Genomic DNA, 20192 nt, shown 5'->3' with positions numbered 1-20192 from the left:
ACTGCAAGGGGGGCAGATGCCAGCTTCTGGGAAGGAAAGGAGCAGCAGCTCGGGGCAGGGACTAGCACAGGGCGTTCTGCAAACATGAGCCTGCTTGCGTGGATGTTCGTGCTGACCACCAGCGCTCCGCAGGACACGTGTCAACACCTCCACCCCAACGTGCACAAGCAACTATTGTCTCGGATAGTCATTTCGGGGAAGATTCACTGAAATGAGGCTGTTACATCTCCCTACCTCCAACAGCAAGGGCTGAAGCAGAAGATCCGTCTCCCGGCGCCGTTTTCCCTTCCTCATTCTCTCTATTTTTATTATTACTTTTTAGGCAGGCATTTCCTAAGGTGGAGCCCGGATGGAGCCCTGGTCCTCCCCTCTCCCCTACTCCCCCCCCCCCACGCTTTCCTGCCGGCTCCGGAGGCGGGCGGGGTGCCGCCCTGTCGGTGCGGGACGCTGTGCGGTGCGGTGCGGTGATTTCGCGATGCGCAGCGCCGGCAGTGCCTCCTCACCGCGGTCCCTCCACGCACCCAGCACAGCGGTTCTGAAAACGCGTAGACACGTGCGTGTGTGCCTGTTTTCCCCTAAGCCCGTAACAGGGAGGGCAGAATGGTAAGTGATTAAAAAACGAAGCAAAACAAAACAATAATAAATTGTCATTTTTTCTGGAATCAAGAGGAGAACGGCCGGGGGGGAGCAGTGGGGGGGGAGCGAACGGAGGAGCGATCCGCGCCCACAAACACCGCGTCCAACCGCGGCTCGACACGGGGCGGCCCAGCCGCTGCCCGCCGGGCTCCCCGCGGGGTGGGGGCGGGCGGAGAGCGGCGGTGCGGAGCGGCGGGGCACGGACCGCCCCGCGTCCCCGGCTCCTCCTCGGCGGGGCGGGGGTCTGAGGACGGTATCTGCGCCGCGCCCGAGCTCCTGTACCGGGGGGGGACCTCGTCTCCTGATGGAGAGTGGAGCGGGTTCACAAAGCCAGCCGGGCAGTGCATCCGTCGTTTTGTTTTGTTTTGTTTGTATTTTATTTTATTTTATTTATTTTATTTTATTTTATTTTATTTTATTTTATTTTATTTTATTTTATTTTATTTATTTTTATTCTACCTCATCTCGTTTATTTCATCTTATTTCGTTTCACTGCATTTTTTTTAAATCTCGTTTTTGTTTTGCTACGTCTTATTTTACTGCATTTAACTTTATGATGATTTTTCGTGGCATTGCTTTATTATTTTATTTTACTTTATGTTTTTTTTTCCTCATTTCAACATGCGTGATCTGATTATTTTTTAATTTTAATTTTTATTTACTTATCTGTTTATTTATTTATTTCAGTAGTTGGACCTTTATGTCTGCTTAATCCAAGCAAAGGAATAGTAAGTTTCTTGACTCTGTGGTTGCGCAGGGTAATTTTCTGAATCTTAGCAACAGGTCTGGTTTATTTCATGTGGCAGAATGCAATGATTAACCAACTCTCGCTCTATTTTCTGTGGATATCAGAATCCTTTCTGTAGAAAGTAGCTGTAAGTCAGTATTGTTTAAGTTCACCGTCACAGAAGGCTGTGCAGGTAAGTGTCTGCAGTGCCTTAGCACTGTTCCGATAACACTTCTGGGCTATTGCCTATCGCTGAAACTGATCAGAATTCACATCTGGTCTACAGTGTATAAGCAGAAAACATCAAGAACCAAAGTCTGCAGTGAGTAAGAAGGATGTGTAAACTTCTGGCAGCTATTGATACATATCTGTTTCCCACAAAATCATTTCACCTTTAATAAAAAGATTTTGTTGGTTTCCTTTTATTTTTTTTTGTTTCTGTCTGCCCAAAGGCAGTAACACTCAGGTTAACACTTCCCACAAGCGCAGCTGAATGGGCACGTAGGTGCTCTGCATTAACCTGCCTCAAAGCAAACTCTTTACTTTTCGAAAAAAAAGTAATCCTTCTGACAGAGACCTGCAAAATGTAAGCACGTGAGTGCTTTAATGTTCATTAAGGACCTCAGCACTTCCACGCCGGGCAGGTTGAAGTCAGCAGAACCACTCTGGTGGACCGCAGGTGGTAAACTGCACACACAGTTGTGCATACAGGTTTTTTGCTGCTTCTCCAGGGAAACTGGATGTACCACACGCCTTAATATATATACATTTTTTTTTGTCACAGCAACCACTTGAGTGTACTTTGCAGGCTCTCTCGCTCACGGCTCACTTTCCCTTTATTTCCATTATTTTTTAAGCACTACGCAGGAGAAAACCAGAAAGAGAGCAAAGGGTGCTGAATTTGTTGGGAAACTCACCTAGATAGATGAAAGGGGGACTTCCTTACCTTGCAGCTGTTCTCCGCAAGCACTGTGAGCCTCAAGGATGGTCAGGAGACTGACCTCCTGCCACCATGCAGCCCTTGGTGCTCCCGTCCAGGGCTGTGTGCTGCAGTGCGATGCTGCAGCTGCTCCACATCCAGCGGAGGAGATCCTGTGGGTTGCACATCACTGCACACCGAGCAGGGGCAGTGATCAGGGCCCCAGGGTCACCGGTGCTGTGTGTAGTGCCCTCTGCCAGAAGGATGAGACAGAACCATGCGCTGTCAGCATGAGTGTTATGGGGGTGGGAGTGCGGAGGGGTGGGCACAGGGATTTGGGACAGATCTGAGAAAGTGATTTTCTGCAGCCCAAAATAATAGTTTTTTTAAAGGTCGCTTTTTGATGAAAGACTGTTTTTGCTGTTAACGGAGTAGAAAAAGGAAGGAAAGGAATTGTATGTATGTGTGTGCATGTGTTTATGTATGTATTTAAGTATGCAATAGGTGAAACTTAACCCAAAATGCTGATAGAAGGTTTTGGCTACCAAGAAAATGGGAAGATTTTTTGGTGCAAGATTTGGTGGCATTCTCTTGCGTGGCACTGGCTGCAGATGCAATATTCTGGGTAGCTGGTAGCAGAGCTACCACGTACGTACAGGGGCTTTGTGCTCCCTGGTGACTGGAGGCACAGGGGTAGAAGTTGTGTGCCCTCACCCAAACATGTTGCATGCGTTACCTTCCACCCCCGAGAGCATATGGCTGGGTGTTCTGATGGCAGTGTTACTGCAAACTGAAGCACAAAACTGTGAGCAGAATGTACACAGATAACTGCTGTGTGACATCTCAAGAGGTGGGGTCGGAAGCCCACGTATGAACCTTGCAGCAAGCTGGCAGGAAGTGAGTTGAAATTCTGATCTGTGTGTAGAACTGATTTTCTTGTCTCAAAACCAAGTCTTAATGTGCAAAGCAGACATCCTCTCTGAGATGAGGAAACAGTGAGAGACCTGAGTCTGATCAGCCCCGGGGAAAAGAAGACTGAGGGGGGAGTTTATACATGTTTATAAATATCTAAAGGGAGGTGGGGAGCAAATGGAGGCGGCCAGGCTTTTCTCTGTGCTATCAATAGGACAAGGAGTAATGGCCTAAAACTTGTTCATAGGAAGTTCCACACAAACATGTGGAAGATTTTCTATGTGGTGAGGGTGATGGGATACTGGGACAGGTTGCCCAGAGGGGTTGTGGAGTCTCCTTCTATGGAGATATTCAAGACCCAGCTGGATTCCTACCTGTGCAACCTATCGTAGGGTACCTGCTTTAGCAGGGGGGTTGGACTCAAGGATCTCTTGAGGCCCCTTCAAACCCCTGCAACTCTGTGATTCTGTGAAGTGAGAATCCATATTAGAGAGCAATACCAAAAGTGTCAGAACGGCATGGAATAGTGAAGATTTTCTAGAAATTTAAAGGAAGGGAAATCTGATTGTCTCCTGCATTCTGTGGGCTGAATTTTTAAATGATGCTTTGGGATGATTTATTTACAAAGGCGTGAAAGTCCATGCTGGATGCTAGATCTTAAGTAACAAACATGCAGAGAGCATGGGATATTTAGTCTGTTAAAGGGAGAAGTCTCACTAAATAAGTTGTTTCACACTGAAGAGACTCAGGAAACACAGCCACAGGTGCCTCTTGTTGGAGAACCTTAACACAGCTGTAGTGTTAAGGTGATCAAACGGAGAGATATTTATATAAAATAAGCACAGCCCAAATGCTCCCCCATCTGCCAGAATATCTGTGTGACTCTGTTAGTGTTGATTTGTGATATTTTTCAAGTTTATGTTTTCCAGAAGGATAATCAAACCATGATTTCATATCACACTGTTCACTGGTTCAACTAACATGTTTCATTAGTAAGTGAACCTCGCTAATAAGTTTCTCCTAACTCGGAAAAGGGTTTGAAATTTTGTGAATCGAGGCTCTAAATGAGACTCCTTTGCCTGCCTCTGCGGAATCCATGGCAAAATAAGATCACAGCTGTTGCAGGGTTTCCATGTTTAAATAATGCAGATCTCTATTAATCGGAAGTGTGAGAAATGTTTAAAAATGTATCTTAGCCTAATTCAGGAAATCATTGCAGCATCTGACCAATTTTAAGCTTAGCTAATTGCATGCTGAAGGCTTTTGATTTCCAAGGTTATGTATGTGGAGAAATAACAACTAAAATAGTCATACTTAGAAACCACCTGTGCCTTTTTGGATAATATTAAGCCCAGTTAACATTAGTAAAATGAACGCTGACTAATTCTTGAATGGAAGACTGTTGGCTGAAATATTGCACATAGTCATGCACGCCTGTAGAGTTAATGAAGCTTTAGGAATGTTGTTAGGGAAGTGCAAATGCCTTTGTTGCTTCCATCAATAGCGTTGGTGCCCCCTGGGTCTGCATCAGTTCCATATTTACAGCAGAGCACTGGCAGGTATTCCTGCATAGGTGAAGTGCCCCATAGTCGTTACAGAGAACTGAACATTTGTGATTTTGCCTCTGAGTTAAATTTCTTTAAGGATCATCAGAATGCACTGTATGTCAAAATGTATGAGTGAAGAACTGCCCCTTAAGTTACTAAGAGGTCTTTAAAAACCTGAATGCTTAAAACAAACATTCACTTTTATATATAAGTCCATGGTAATAAGGTCAGTACTTCAGATTGCACACTCTCAGAGACCTCCGTCCCTTGAAGAAATGTAGCTGTGAAGAAGAACTTGTGCTGAAATCAAGTCGCTTGGAGTGCAGAGTGCCATTCATCAGAGCTGTGCTTTTCTTGGAAGTTGGCTTCACGAGTTGTCTGCTTGCCCTGCGTGTTGTTTGGTAATTCGGTCATAAGAATGTCAGACCACTCTACTGTGGCAGTAGAGCTGCATTGGTTGGAAATTACAGGTATAAAACTGGAGGTTAACTTGACCAGGGTGTTACTCTGTGCAGCAGTCAGTTGGTAAGCAAGGTTTACATCCAGATGAGGTGATGCTACGCACTGCACAAAGACTTGCTCAGTTCGTTTTTATTGTGGAGCTGGTCCTTGGCTTCTCTCAAGGTTACGAGAAGATTCTCATCTCCTCTACAGCTGATGCTTTTGTTCAGCCTGAGAGTTAACACTCGTTTCTTTTCTCAAAATGAAATTTACAGCAGCCTTCTTTGGCCACAGAAGTGTAAAATTTGAGCATTTTATATATAGAGAGAGAGAGAACAGAAAACCTAAATACTTAGTGTCATTAACAATATCAAAATGTATGGCCACATTCAGCCCCAGTGCAGGAACTAATTTACAAATATTTCATCATTAAGCACTTTCACCCCTTCAACAGCACAATCTAATGTGAATAAAGTATTTCCATCTTCACCAAGTTCTTTTTCTACTTTGCTTCTGAGCTGCTGGGGTCAGCACAGAGTGGCCATTCCCTCCGGGCATGGTTCCACACTTTCTTGTTCCTGTAGCCCTGCTGATCCGTCAGACAATCTGCAGAAGTGATAATTTATAAACAGAGTGACAGGAATGGGGCACTGAAGTTCACCAAGCACAGGATGCTGAGTTTCAGCAGTTTATCAGCAAGTCAAGGTTTTTACTCCTCTAGGTTATACGATCCCATTGCCTGTTGAGCTCATTTTGTCTCTCTACTTACGACACGTTCATAAAAGCAGGCTGAGGTACTAAATGCAGATGTTGTAAGGTTTTAAGCACATGTATTGCAGTAAAACATTTAAAACAAAAAACTAAAAACAAGGGCAAATAAATAATAAAAATGCCCCCCCCCAAACAAACAAACAAACAAAAAACCAACAACAATAACAAAAAAGAGGAACAGTTATCAGGGGGAATAAGAATTGAGCAAAACACATTCTCCAAGTAATGTCACACTTTCTGTTACGATTTGTTTAAAAATGAGTGTCTATTTGAGTCCACATTAAACTTAATGTGCTCTAGTTGGGTTTTACATCCCGTGGTGTGCTGTGTTGTTCAAAGCATGAGGAATATGGAACAGATGGCTTGGGAAGGCTGTCAAAAAACCTGCTGGGCCTTTTCTGGTGTTACCTTCAAGCAAGAGAAGGGATGAGTAAATGTGCTGTACTTTTTGGCCTTAGCACAGCATTCAGTAAGCTGAGTCTTCTGAAGGGATGCTTACTCAATCACAGCAACAGATATCAAAACAAATATCTATTTGGGAGCAATGAAACAATAAAAAATATTTTAAATTGAGATGCGTAATGGAGAGAAGAAAAGGGAAAATTGCAGCGGAGGAGTAGGGAAGCGCAGACGTTTGCTTGAAGGGGCTCATCACAGGGCTGAATAATGCAGAGAAATAAATCTATTCAGGAGTCTCACCATCCATCTTTAGATGTTTTAAACGCAGTGTGGTAGAAGCTAATCTTGCAGTCTTTAATTTTGATATATTTTCTAAAAATTACGATTTCAGAGGTCTCCCTGTGGAAATAGCAGCTGCGCCCTCAAGACCTGCTTTGTTTTTTGGCTTCAAACACCCCGAGCACGTAGGATCTTCTGGCTAAAATCAAACTGTGCATTTTGCAGACAGAATCTTAGGCATGAAAATCAGACCCCAGTGTATAAACCAGAGTTTACAAAATACTGTGTATTTTTAGGAGTTATTTGATAAACTGAGAATGTATGCACGCACGTTTTTGGTGTTAAAAATAGTACGCAATACAGACTCCTCGTGTGCTTGTCCACTGAGATTTGTTTTTTGGAATCTCATTCCCACAGCTGCATACTGTCTTTTTTAACTCTGATGGAGATAAGCAGACGTTGTATTTCAAGACAAATTGACTAAAAATTCTACAGTCAGTTGTATTAAAAAAATGCATTCTGCCTTTGGGTTCCTTGCTTACAGAAATGGTTTCCTTACAGAACCTCAGATTAGTAAATAACAGTTAGAAATGTGAATGTTGCAGAGTAAGGAAAACAGTGTTCTTTGCTGGTTGCTGAATTTCTCTTAACTATAAAAATGTCCATCCAAAATGGTCACTGAGAGCTGCATTTCTTGTGTTACAAAGTGAGTGTCACGGTTTGCAACTTATCTGCTCTTGATGGATTCCTTTACATATTATCATTGTTCAGTCATCTGCTAAAGCTGAAGTGTGCAGCAGTATTTTATTTTCCATGGCTCTGCAATGCATTTATCTCAGAGCTTTGGGACATGAATACCTGTTGAAGATGGTTCTACAACACCTAAGTTTGTCTGTCATTTGGAAAATACACCTTTATCCTGTTTCCCCTGAGTCTGTCTTGGTGCTGGTTTTTCGTTTCCATGTTTTAGGAAAATCCTATAGATGTTGTTATGTTACCACTCTGAAAAGGAAAAAAAAAGAGGGGAAGAAACATGTAAAATACCGTTGAACTCATTTTGCTTGTAGTTTTGAATAGCTTTTCAATTAGAATGATTTTCCCAGATTTTTTATAGGCTTGCCCAATCCAGCTGTATATTTTATATGCTAATCTGAGTTCTATTTTTGTTCCCCTTGGGATTTAAAGTGATTATAATTGTTGCTCTTCAAAAGCCAAACAGATGATGATTGCTGCTTCAGGAATATACCAAAAGAAACTGGCTTTCATTAAACCTGCTCATCCACTTCATAATTATCTCCATTTGATCTCACTAAGAAGCAGGAAAATGGCAACTACAGTTCACTGAAGCCAGCTCGGTTATTTAAACATCACTTTACTGAGATAACAGGAGGTGTTAAAGCAGGGGGCCTTTTTCCTTTCAGGCACTAAGACATAGCCAGCACTACAATAGCGTTGCCAACTGGGAGGCCATACCCTTCCAGTCAGCTTGAAATGCAGTACCAGAGGCCAGAGATGGCAGGAGATACCATCTCTGGAGGGTGGCTGGGGCCACTCCTGGAGGACACACATAAAGCAGGCTGACAGTGATGTTGCACGGCATCTGCTTGTCTGACCCCTCTGCAAGAAACGAGAAATCAGAGTGAGTACAGGCATGTGAGCGGAGGAAAGGAGGTCAGGGCAGGCACGTGGGCAGAGGCTGAAGGCAATAAATAGGCAAATGATAGATATTTTCATCAAGGATTCATGCCTAGATCAGGTGTTCACATCAGACCTGGTGTTGTTTGGAGTGGGCTGGGGTAAACCAGAAGGTTTCTCTAGAATTTCAGCAGTAAGATTCAGACTAATTTTGTTATATGAACAGCACTGGAGAAATTTTGCAATGAATATATAGGTCAGAGAGGAGCAGTGATTTGCACCAAGATGCTGGCAGTCTACAAGCACTGGTAGCAGAGTGCAGAGGTTTCCCAACGCCTACAAACCTGTTCCCTACTCCACATAGGCGGTTAAAAAAACTCACATATTCAAATTTCTGCACATCTTCTTGTCTTTTCTTTATCTTACAAAAAGAAAATAGTTTTGTTTCTACCTGTTCCCTGAAGTGAGGCTCTTGCAGTTTGCTGGAAGAAGTCTGACCATATGCGTTGCCATTTGTCCTCCGTTGCTTGTTTTATGCTGGCAATCAGCGCAGTGCTTTTGCATAAATCACAGCTTACCACTCAAGGGGACCTGTAAAAAACTGGTACCATCAACAGTTTCTTCAAAGACAGACTGCAGCAGCTGTCTGAAAAGCTGGTTCTTTCATCAGAGAGAGCAAGAGCCTTTCACAGCTTTAGTCTCCTGCACGATATGTTTATGTCAAGCAGATGACCAGGAAGAAAAAGGTAGGCATTCACAGTGAGGCTGATGCGGATTTTCATTTCTTAAATTCAAATGCCTGCATGAGAGCAGAGGATAAACTTCGCTGGCCATCAGAAGTCCTTCTCCATCAATCACAGAAGCAAAGCTTCTGTCAGCTGGCATCTTTCTAGTTGGAGCATTGCCAAATTTTGGCCATAGAGCTGTAAGCAGAGGGAAAAAAACTGCAGGGCCTGTAGATTGAAGGTAGGAAAACAGCTGCTCCAGATAGAGAGGATGGCACAGAGACGTTCACCATTGGCAGTGTTGTGGGCACAACCTGCAGGATGGGGGACTCTCCTGCAGACCACTGAGGCTCAGCAGAGAGAGAGAGACGAAGAGACAAATCCCAGAATGATGGCAGCACACTGCCAGGAACACCCCTTGCGCAGTTCCAAGGAACAGTTCCTACTCAGTTTTGGCTGCAGCACTCTCCTGGCACTGCATGCTGAATGCAGAATGGCAGCACTGAGGTCAGCCCAATCTGTAGAGCAAGCAAAGGATAGGTGGCAGATGATAAGAGCAGCCAAAGCACTAGTTTGTCAGAACTATCACCTCCTTCTCATTCATTACCAAGGGAAGATTGGTCATGTGTCTTCAGCTGGAAAAATCAGAGCTCTACCCAGAGTTAGCAGGGGCCAGGATCTCCCGAGATGCAAATCCTGACTCAAAGTCTTACTTATTTGCTTTCCGTCCTCCCTCATCATATGAAATTGTACTAAATTATCCTCCGAGTGTATTTAGGACTCATTTTTTTCTACTTCTGGTAATGCAAATTTGTATCTGGAAAATGTCATGCACTTAATAAGGAAGGGAACAGGAGGTGGCTTTGGGAAAGCAGGTGGTACAAAGAGAATTTTTTATTAATTCTTTTTTTTTTTCTTTGTATGTATAAATGGTTTATCAAACAAAATGCTATATTTGGTTCTAAGCTTATTATCTTTCTAAGGTAGCTTAGTTGCATATCTGCTTCCTATTCACGCTGTGTTTCTGCACTGGTAGGTTTATGGCATAATGATGTGCATTCTATCATACCATTCCCAAACCAATGTTTTTGTAGACCCTTCATTTCCTCAGTGGCAAATGGTACTTTGTAGCCTTTGCTGCACACTAGCTATGCTATATACCTTTACTCACAAAGTGTTCTTGTATTCTAAAGCTGGAGAATTATTTATGCAGTTTCTCTAATCACTTGCTTACATTTACTTCTTCATACATTGTCATTCAGAGTGAGTGTTTTAAGGAAATCAGCATGGAAGGCATTGAAAACATATGCAGAATTAGTATTAAAAGAAAGCTGTGCAAAAGTAGAATGTTTACTAATGAATTCCACAATATAATTTGCTGTATTAGCAGTGCTCCACTAAGATGGAGAACAACTGTAGATTTTGCTTCCTTTTTGTTAGTTTGTAGGTTTTGCTTATTTACATTAGATACCTGACCTTAACTTTCTATTTTCTACTTCTTGTGTAATGACTTTGTTCAGTTCAGAGCTTAAATTTTCAGGGTTAGAAAATATTCTTACACAATCTGTAAACTGTACAAAATTAGCTGTGGTATTACAAAATAACTGAGGAAGACGATGCCTCAGTACTTTGAATTATACATATAGACTGATTTAATACGTTGAGGAGGGATGCTTTTAAAAACATGGCATCTCCGTTCTCAAGTATATGTCCCAAAATTCTACTAGTTGTTTAAAAAAAAAAAAGAAAGAAAGAAAAGGAAAAGGAAAAGGAAAGTTCCATACAGGTAATGGTAGTAAAAACATTGCAAGGAAGAGGAAAGGCGAAACAGAAAAATGCCAGCACAATAGGCATTAAAGAATATAACACAATATATTTCTTTCCTCAAAAATCTAAGGTGAGCAAAGTGAGAATAAAAATAGATGTTTCACAGTACGGAATGTCAGAATAATTCATGAAAACATGTTGCTACTCAAACAGTTCAAAAAAGTCTTTATTACAATTTACAATAAGGTATTTGAATTAGGATTACTAAAAGAGGTCCTACAGAACAACAATAGTTTTTTATTTCTTGCGTCACACGGAAGCTGCAAAATGAAGGAGGCAGCGCTTTTGGTGTTCTTTCCTGTTATATCTGGTAACAGCTCTCATGTAAACTACAAAAATCATTTCCTGCAAAATGATACATGCATAGAGCTAAGAGTCACAGGTTCTTAGCAGTTAAGGAGATGAAGTGTTCTGCAGGTTTTACTTAAGAACTGTAAATATTTCCATTGATCTCAGAGAGATTACCAACAAGGTAACAAGGAGAGTTAAATATGTGCTGAAGTTTTCACTCTGTGATGGCTTTACTAAGCTACTCCTAAACATTACACCAAAAGAAATGACAAAAGTCATTTTCCACAGCAGCAGTGCAAGACTTGGAAGCAAGAAATGAAACACTCTGTCCACTCACTGGGACCATGCAAACATTTTCTGGATTTGTATATTTGTTTCTACAGAAAAAAAAAAAATAGAAATGCATAAAATGCAATAGTTATCTCTCCCTTCTGTTCAAAACATTCTGACTACTCAAAACAATACTTGGATATAGTTCAATGTGGAATGTGGGGTTAAATTGGGAGGGAAAGTCAGAGAAGCAGAAATGATGTGAAGAGAAGCCTCAACTCTGCTATTTCAAATAACACTATTTCCCCTTCCCTCAGCATTTCCAAGCACCAGAAAAATCATAGACCTGTGGACTTATCAGAGATGCTAGAATCCAAAGAGCAGAACTTGGTCAACATTCCCGTGTTCTCTGGAGATGAAGGATGGGCTGACTCTCCTTTCCTTCTTTATTAGCTCAAGAATGACATTCCCGGAAAAAAAAAAATCAGTTCTGAAGAATGTAGAAGATGGATTCCAAATCAAGCCTACACTTCTCCACCTTCTCAGTATGAATCTCTCCCACCCAAAGCAAACCCAGGGGAGCAGCTTCTGATTCCTCTTTCAGGTGCACAAAGGCAGCCTCTCCCTAAAATACCACATTCTAACGTACTATCTTCACTTGTTGTTAATAAACCTGCTCCATCCAGGTGTACTTTTAAATACTGACATGCACTTAAGAGGCACACTACATTGAAGCTATGGTAAAACTCTACCCAAGTACAAGCTAAAAATAGTTCATCTCTCTTTCTTCCATATAAAACATGGAAAACTGAGTTAATCTGAGTAGAACATGCTCAGTGAGAATAAAAGTGTGTTACACGTTACCCAATGCATTTGCATTACGTGCAAATATGCAGTGTGTATATTTATTACATAGTAATGTGCATACATACGCAAGTGCATAGTTATTACATAGTAAGTTTCTCCAATCCAAGCCACCAATTCAAAATAAGAAAATCCAGCAAAGTTTTAGCCTACTCAAAGATGTTAAAGAAACAGAGGGATCTGAATACATCCCAAGAAAGACAGAAAGAATTAACAAGGTCCCACATGAAGACAAGTAGATATACATATCTGGGAGGTAAATGGTGAAAAGATGGATATAATATTCATCATTAATTATTATATTCTTGTTCTGAATGCTCCATGGCAGTAATAGGAATATTTTACAAGGATTAAGGAGGATCTTTAGCCTGGAAGTATTAAATAATTGTGGAGTGACCTAGCATTTATCCTTTGTCTTAGAATAGCATCTAGGAGCAATGATTAAGTGCTAACTGGAATAAATACAGCTAGCTCTTTTCAACCTCAAGATTTGCCACATAGGGGGAAAAAAAAAGAGAAAAAATGGCTGGATGAAAATATGAAGTAAGCCTTTTTACAGGACTTGTAGTAATTATATCTTCGGTATTTTTCTTCTTTGACCATCTTTTATGCACACTGGAAACAAGGATCTCATCTCATGTCCTTCAGAAGAACGTGTTTTCAAAATGTGAAGAATCCAGCCATCCCATAATTCTGTCCCTCTGTTACCTGTCGATTCAAGCTCTGTATGGTTAATGTAACTTGAAGGAGGAAGGCAGGTCTTAGGGCTGGAATACAAATTTGAGTATTAAGAAAGATACTTCAGATTTACTTTTAACATGATGGGAATTCATTTTCTGATTTGTGCTAAATATCACCTGGCTTTAGGTCTCATAATTTATCTCACGTATCATGTCTAGGGTGTAGCAAATGACCCATCTATGACCGTGGAAACATTTGGAAAGAAAAATGAGTGGAGATTTTGTTCTATCGAGACAGCACTGAAGCACACCCGTTCCTATCAATAGGATCTATTTCTAGACCATTAAAATCAAATCCATCCCATCTAAAATGTAGAATTTTGGCCCCTCATAGAGGTGGAGTTTGGTAGATATGGACATTTATGCTACGGATCCAGTAGTTTCAGCTCTTAAGTTTTCATCAGTGAGTTACTATGTCACAACCTCTGAATGACCAAATGGGAATTGTGAAAAGGTGCCTAACATTTCAGAATGCAACTGGTCTGCAGCTGGCAGGCATTTCCTCAGTTCAGACAAAAAATAAAGTCACTAAAAATCAACAGCTGAATGAATATTCAAAGGCATTTTGAAGATGGAGGTGTAGGAAATAAAAATAACCAATTTTTGAATTAATCTAAAAAAAAATGGAATGTAAATAGTTTATTTCACTGGACTTGCATTTTCTTGGTTTCAGTGTCTATTGACTATGAGGAAAAATGTGTAGAAGACTTAAATAGTACTTCATAGCTTTATTCTCAGGCTGTCAAATGTATTCCTTGGGATTGGGATTTTTCAAGGGGTTTCAATTCATTCAATTGATTATAAAAGCCAAATATATATATATATATATATATATATATATATATATATATATATATTCATTTTGGTGGTGGAGGATGGTGGTGTAAACCCCTAAGGAACTTCAGGATATCGAAGAATCTGTCCTAGCTCTCTGAGAACAAATGAAGTGTATATATAAGTTTGAACCTGCGATCCAGTACGTAATTACCTTACAGAATATTTCCCAGTTGTTAATCCAAAGTTTACATGCTGTGAATTAAGCCATTTTCCTTTTTTTTTTTTTTTCCCAACGGATGGTGCACTTGAAGACTCTTTGATCACAGTCTGTCAATAGTGATACAGTTTAATAGATCCTTTGCCACTGTTCCAATTTTAAACACATTCTCTCTTAAAATATCTCTATATCCATGTTTTGTACAACCTTGTGGTCTCTCCCCACTTTTCTTAAAACCTGGACTGATTGGGTACAGTGACAGTGTTCACTTTTGGACTCATCAATGCCAAACAGAAAATGCATTCACGTATGTCTTTTCAAATCACATCTCAGGGTGAAATCTCTTTTCTATTTTTTTCAGCACCACATTCCCAAGACTCTGTGTGGTGAACCTGTGTCGCTCATCCTCTTCCTCAGTGCTGTTGTAATTCTCTGTTTATTTTTTTCACATTTTATTATGATCTTTCTTTCCTAATAATTAAAGCCACTTGCCACTTATCTTTATTTGGCTTTATCTTGCTGGTCTGTCTCTCTGTTTTGAAGTGACCATTTAGTATTCAGCACTTAAGCACCAAATGTTAAGCACCAAACCTCTGCTTTTGCTGCAGTCCATTTTTGTACCCACTGTGTTCCATCCTCTGAATCACAGACAGAAGTGCTCAATTTGCCGTGAATGATATTCTCCAATAAAAAGTTATTTGATGTGGCCATCCATTTTTCCCAGTGAGCTATAGCAAAATATCCTCTGGATATATTTTTGTATACTGGTTTTATTGTAATTTAATTAATACTATCTTTTCTTGTTATCCCATGAGAATGCAGTGTGGGTTGGCAACTAAAAGCTTTAAAATCAACATATACTACTTCTCTGCCTTTTGCAATGTGCTATGCTTGTAGAAGGAAATAGGTTTTGTCTGACAATTTGTTCCTGGCACATGAAGTGTTTCTTATTGCTATAATTTTATGATCTTCTTTTGAATTAATAAACAGCATGTTTTGGCATGTTGAAATAAGTATGAGTGGTGTCCCTTTTCCTGCATCTCTTTTTACAAAAGGAAACAGTATAGTACCTTTGAATCCATTCTGAAGTGTGTATGCATATTAGCTAATGAGCAGATACATGGAAGAATTTTTAGCAATGGGTAAATATCCTTGTCAACATCAGAATAATTGGCTGTAATCTTATCACATATTTTATTCCAATAAATCATATTACTGCTCTGTTCATTGCTGTTAGTTGGAATAACCTTTTAGATATTTGCAGCTACATGATCATTTACGGTCTGGATTTTGCTGATGACTCATATCCAGCAGAATCACAGTAGTACAGAGCTCTGCAGAATACTTCTGATGCAAGAAACTGAGTTGTATAAGCAGAAGAAACAAAACCTCCATCATTTAAAGGCGAGAAAACTAGGCCAGCACCAGTGAAAGACAGTTAAGTCATCCACAATGAGTAATTCTGACATTAAAGAGAAGATAATGTGGTTATTTAGAATATTTTCAGCCTGGTCCATAAAAGTAAAATCTTGATGATCACTGTGAGATGCTCTTTGGAAGTGCAATTGGGTGGGTCTTCATAACTAAGGAGTGCAAGGAGTAATCAGAAAAGACTAATTCTACTACATTTGAATATTGCGTCACTGCCTCGTAAACCAACTGTAATACAGGTGATTTATATAATATCTGTAAAAGAAAAGTGTAAAGAACTGGGTGTAGTTTTGTCACAAGCATAAAGGAGTACATATGAAGAAAGAGGCTTCTAATGTAACATTAAGAAAAAGTGTTTCTAATATCCCTTCTCATGCATGTATAACTACTCATCTACTCTCCACCACCAAGCCATTAGAGTAGGTGTGCGTTAAAAAAAAGATGAACTCCGTTCGGAGGAGGAGGGAAATGTGCAATCGTCATATATCTTCAGAACCCATACGTGTTAGGGCACTCTGTGTGCTGAAACATAATTGCCAGTTGGTTTCTTATTAGCTAAACTGAGGGAAAAAATGGAAAAAAAACTAAAGCTGATATTTAATATGATACGGAATGTATTTCAGAATTGTGCTACAAGGTCAAGAAAAATCTGTCTGCTATGCATGTGATCTGATTATCTGAAGGTCATCTAATTACATATTCTAGAAACACTCTGGAATTTATCAGGACTTATTTGATAAAATAATGGTAGCAAAATCCTCCCCTTTATTCCTCTGTGCTGTCAGCAGGAAATATGATCGCAGACTAAAAAGCTCTATTTGTGTAATATGTGTTTTTCCCTCAACAAATGAAAACATATGCATGCTTCCAAAAAAGCAAAATCTATCTCTTAAGTCAATATTGCTGTACCTTAGTACCGTAACAGGATATACTAATTACTGTAAGTTTATAACTATGCCTCCTTTTCCTGGAGAAACTTGTTACGGTAGAAGACTAATCTAACTGAATTGACAGCATTTGAGATGATTCACAGGAGAATTTAAAAGCACTTGTTATTTTTGGATAACAAACAGCATTAAAAATATTGATCGCCTTTTTGCTTTCAATTGCCTCTTTTACACAAGGTTATTTCTCCTCACATCTGCGCAGCACTTCGCGGGCAGGGCTGTGACTTCGGGCCCTGGTTACATGTTCCCACAAATTGGCAGAGGCAGGGTGACATTGCTATAGCTGAGTTCTTTCTCTCTGGTTTGTCACCTTCATTACAATACCTACCTGCATGTGAGCTACTGAGTTGCATCTGAAATAATACCATTTATTTTTGGCTTTTGCCACGGACGCTTGGCACTAATTTCCGTGTGTTAAAGCTGCACAGTCCTCTCAAGTTCTTGTGTGAGTTCGACCTTACCAATACAGTCTGCTCTTCACCACACTATTAGAAGGGCCCCCAGATTTCAGAGACAAGTACAAAAGTGTTTCCAGCAATCTACAAGTGCTAAAGAGATCTCTCTTCCCATCCCATCTTGTTTCCGTCTTTGCTGTTGATTCTGGTAATGCTTACAATCCTAAAACAAGAAAGAAATCAGCAATTTCCTTGGTGCCTATTGCTCCTTTTCCTCCTTGGTCGTCCCCCGTGTCAGACATGTTTAATTGACAGGCAAAGGCCAAGTGTAGGTGGTTGGATTACCGGGAGGATAGTAGTGGTCTCACCTCTCTGTCCTCCATTTAACAAATCTGAGTGATAAGCCTTTATGGTGCTGGAAGTTTCAAGTTTCTCTTGGCATAAGCACTCAGCAACTTGTCTGTTGTTAAGAAAAAAAGCCTACTACATGTCTTAAATTATTATCCAAAGAAGATGGATAGTTAGCTTTAATGGCTAAAATTAGATAACATAATGGCTTGTAAACCCATCTACTTACTTCAGCTCTTAAGGAATCAATCACAAGGAGTCAAGTGATTGTAGCTATTCCTCCTTTACAACATAATGCTGTTTGAACTCAGGTTACATGCTCCATCTACATTCCTTTTAATTGCATTTTCCACAAAGCCTCCTTTAGAAAATAAATAAATTAATAATTTTTAAAAAACAAAGCTAGACTGAAGTCTGTCTACCCTAAGTGTTTCTACTGAAGAAAGGTGGAGCTACAAAAATCTAATTTGCTGGCATTAGTCAATCAAAATGCATGGTTTGAAACCAGATTTTCTGCTCCTATAGGATGTCTCAGCATGTCATTTGGATGATGTTTTGTCAAGCAAATATGTTTAAAGGTCATTATATATCCTTTTCACATCAGCAGTTAGGTTTTGTTGTTGCTTGTTTGTTTTTATATGTGCTCACAAACACATACTTTTTTTTGCCTGTTACAGAACTGAGCTTACATGCTTCAATGTGAGTGTGGCTGTTGTTTATTAAAAATCACAGTGCAGTTCCTTCTCCTGCAGAGAAAATGGGGAATTGGAATAAACTACTCCAGTTCCAGAGTGGAAGATTTTGTTCTTTGGACAGTTTGTGCCATGACTCACAGACATGTCACAGCATGAAACAGATGAGGAGCCCACCCCAGCTCAGGTGCTGCTAGGGTAGCAATTAGGGACGGGGGTGTTAGAGTGTTTTATTAAAGTAGGATCGAGTAAGAGAAACCTATTTCTCTTTGCTGAAAACATCCTAATGACAGTTTACTTCACTGGATTATCAGCAGCATGCTGGCTGTGCCACCTGAATTTCAATTTCTTAATTTACAGCACAGATAAAACAGAATGGAGCTGCATCTCTGCTGCTCTCTACACTGAGCTGGTCTTATCAAGCGTGAAGTTAGGTGCATTGCAAACCTATTCAAGTGATTATCTGTTGAGGACCTCTTGAGCCATCTCCATCTCTGCAGTGTGCTGATAAGACAGCTGTTTCTGTAGCTGCAGTGTCTCTCTGGGCCTCGGTCTTCTTTTGGTGCAAACTACAGCTTTGTCACTGTGCCGTGATGCTGTCACTTCGTCTGTTGTACAAGTGTTTGATCCAAGCACAAAAGAGGTCGATGGAAGTGATTGACTGGCAGCCGACGCAGTCTTATTATTTCACAATTGAATGTGTATTACACACTGCTGGAAATAAAAATCCTTAATAAAAGAAGCTGCCTAAGCTGTGGTGTAGCAGAAATCTGCCTCTTGTCCAGTTGCATTAGGAAACAAGCAAAGGTACAGTCATTTCAATAAATAGACAGCTTCTTTCAGATGTTGTGTTTGAATCAAGGCAGCACAGTTTTCTGTAGAACTCCCTGGAGCTGTGATAACCTTGTGTCAAACCGACTTTTGGGATATCTTCTCAGTTTCAGACAAATAAAACATCTCCATTTCTCTGCACAAGTGCTAACTCCTATTTGCAAAACAGGTTTTATTCAGACATTGCTGCGTAACAGAGAAGAGCAGAGCAGAGTCATTTACAGCATTCATCCCATAGTGTATTCACACAATACCCATATCTTAGGACCACAGGGAGACTGAGGAAAAAAGGAGGCAAAGCAATCACGCATCCATACCGAAATGCCACTTCTGCGTGGCTTTTGCAGCAGAAAGAGCTGCTCCAAAGCATTCTTCTGAAGCCTTCCAGCCAGTTACTCTCCACTTCTCAAATTCATAGGAGTGTGCACTGTAGAAGAGACCCATGGAGGCCCCAAGGTGCCATAAGCTCCCTCGCCCCGTGCACAGCTTCGCACATGACCACCACCATTTGGCTGCAGCACCTTCGAGAGGGACCAAGCCCACAGCGACACCAAGTACGTTAGCCGGAGTCGCTCTGAGGGTAGGAGGGGCGGGCGAAGGGTCACGGTCCCCGCTGGGCGTCACGCTGCCCCACGCACCGAGCGCTGCCCGCGGCGGCCGAGCCGGAACGCGCCGTCGGGGTGCCGCTGTCCGTGGTGCTGGACCTGCGCCGCCCGCCCGCGACCGCGGCTCGCTCCTGGCACGGCCCTCCTGGCGGCCGCGGCTCCGCTTCGCAACGGAGCGATGCTTCGTTGCTTGATTCCTTTTGTTATTCTTTCTTCCCCCCACCTCTCTCTCACACACACACTTTTTGTTGCTGTTACTGCTGTTTAATCTCTTTCCCCCCGCGCACTGCAGCTGCTGCTTTCCTCCCCTTCCTGTCCCAATCCGGGGCTCTGCGTGCCTGAACAAACAGCAGTGAGATCTCCTGCACTTTTCCCTTGTGCAAAGAACATTTAATAAAGCTGTACACGTTCTGGCTTTAGGCTGTGCCCAGCCAGGCAGCTAACACCGATCATAAGCACCTCTTCGCAAGACACATCACCACAGCAAGGAGAAGCTTACCCTGAAGGAATGATGCATCCCCCAGGAGGGACAGTGTTCAGCTTTACTTCTGCCACCACTGCATCAAAGTACTCTGAAAATGCACCAGGGCCAGGCATGGCAAATGACAAGACAATTCACTTTAGCAGCTATTTTCTGGCTGGTTTCATCTTAGCACCATGTATTGACAAACGTGATAAACATGAGTGCATTATTGGTAGAGATATTAAATCCTTTGAAGAAAATGACTAAAATTTGGCTTTTACTGCTACAGGCTGGTCACTAATTACAGACAGAATATCATTCCCTGTGGGAGAGGAGGGAGAGATGCAATTTGAACATTGAGAATTGGACTTGACGGGGAGGCTGCTTAGAGTGGAGTCCTTTAATTTCCTGAAAGTTCAAAAAAGTCATGCTTCTGGTTTCTAATAGTATACATTTTTGCTTGCTCTTTCAACCAAGTTTCTTTTCTCTTGAGAGCAGCTGAG

The 20192-nt window shown here is 41.2% G+C and overlaps 1 long non-coding RNA gene across 1 annotated transcript; it reads left to right on the top strand.

Moving 5' to 3' along the window:
* Positions 1–433: 433 nt before the first annotated feature.
* On the top strand, positions 434–14047 carry LOC121108446. Its single transcript, XR_005842960.2, has 2 exons — positions 434–603; positions 11697–14047. It is a non-coding gene; the product is annotated as an uncharacterized LOC121108446 (long non-coding RNA).
* Positions 14048–20192: the final 6145 nt, after the last annotated feature.

Source organism: Gallus gallus, chromosome Z (assembly GCF_016699485.2).
Source record: "Gallus gallus isolate bGalGal1 chromosome Z, bGalGal1.mat.broiler.GRCg7b, whole genome shotgun sequence".
NCBI classification, from domain to species: Eukaryota; Metazoa; Chordata; class Aves; order Galliformes; family Phasianidae; genus Gallus; species Gallus gallus.
This window is presented reverse-complemented; position numbering and strand designations above follow the sequence as displayed.